The 888-nt window shown below is 43.4% G+C and overlaps 1 pseudogene; it reads left to right on the top strand.

Annotated features, from left to right (window-relative positions):
• The first annotated feature begins 384 nt into the window (after window positions 1–384).
• On the top strand, window positions 385–563 carry LOC108532645 (small EDRK-rich factor 2 pseudogene; annotated as a pseudogene).
• Window positions 564–888: the final 325 nt, after the last annotated feature.

The following is an 888-nucleotide window of genomic DNA, read 5'->3' as shown; positions in this document are numbered from 1 at the left end:
CAAAAAAGAGAGAGAGAGGAATTTGCCTCACAATGTCTTTAATAATTTTCAGATTGTTTGAAAAACTGAGTCTCCTCTCTATCAAAGAGCAGATTTTTTTAATCTTTTAATTATCATTTCTTATTTATTTATTTATTAAGAGAGACTCTTGCTCCTTCTCCCAGGCTGAAGTGTAATGGCACAATCACCGCTCAAACCCCTGGGCTCAATCCTCCCATCTCAGTCTCCTGAGTAGCTAGGACCATGAGCATGTGCCACCATGTCCAACTAATTTTTTTTTTACTTTTGTTAAAGACCAGGTCTCACCATGTTGCCCAGGCTGGTCTCAAACTTGTAGACTCAAGTGATTCTCCCACCTTGGCCTCCCAGTGTGTCGTCAATGCCATGACCCACGGTAACCAGCGTGAGCTCACCCACCAGAAAATAAGGAAAAGCAGAGTAACTTATGTAAGACAAAGCACCGAGATGACCAGCTTTCTGATGCCACCTGCAAGCAGAGGGACGCAGAGATCATGCGGCAAAAGCAGAAAAAGGCAAATGAGAAGAAGGAGAAACCCAAGTAGCTTTGTGGCTTCATGCGCAACCCTCCTGCCATTCACCAGTGTCCCTGCGTCTGCAGCAGGTGCCTTTCGTGCTTCCTTCTCCTCAGGTAGCCTCTCTGCCCCTGGCCTTGGGACTGACAGAGTTACCCCTTCCCCATGTTTTTTATTCCCGTGGGGCTCACCCCAAAGGATTAAAAGTAGCTTTGTAATTCCTTGGGGAAGAAAAGAATGAAATGATGCTTAACTTTCTTTGAGTTACATGTGTATAAATGTGTTAACATGTGTTCAAAAATTGCATGAGATTCCTAAAAATCTGTTATATCTTGGCAAATTGCATTATTCTAAT

This window comes from Rhinopithecus bieti, unplaced genomic scaffold (assembly GCF_001698545.2).
Source record: "Rhinopithecus bieti isolate Rb0 unplaced genomic scaffold, ASM169854v2 scaffold_10354, whole genome shotgun sequence".
NCBI classification, from domain to species: domain Eukaryota; kingdom Metazoa; phylum Chordata; class Mammalia; order Primates; family Cercopithecidae; genus Rhinopithecus; species Rhinopithecus bieti.
Note: the sequence above shows the minus strand (reverse complement) of the source record. Positions and strands in the feature narration are given on the sequence as shown.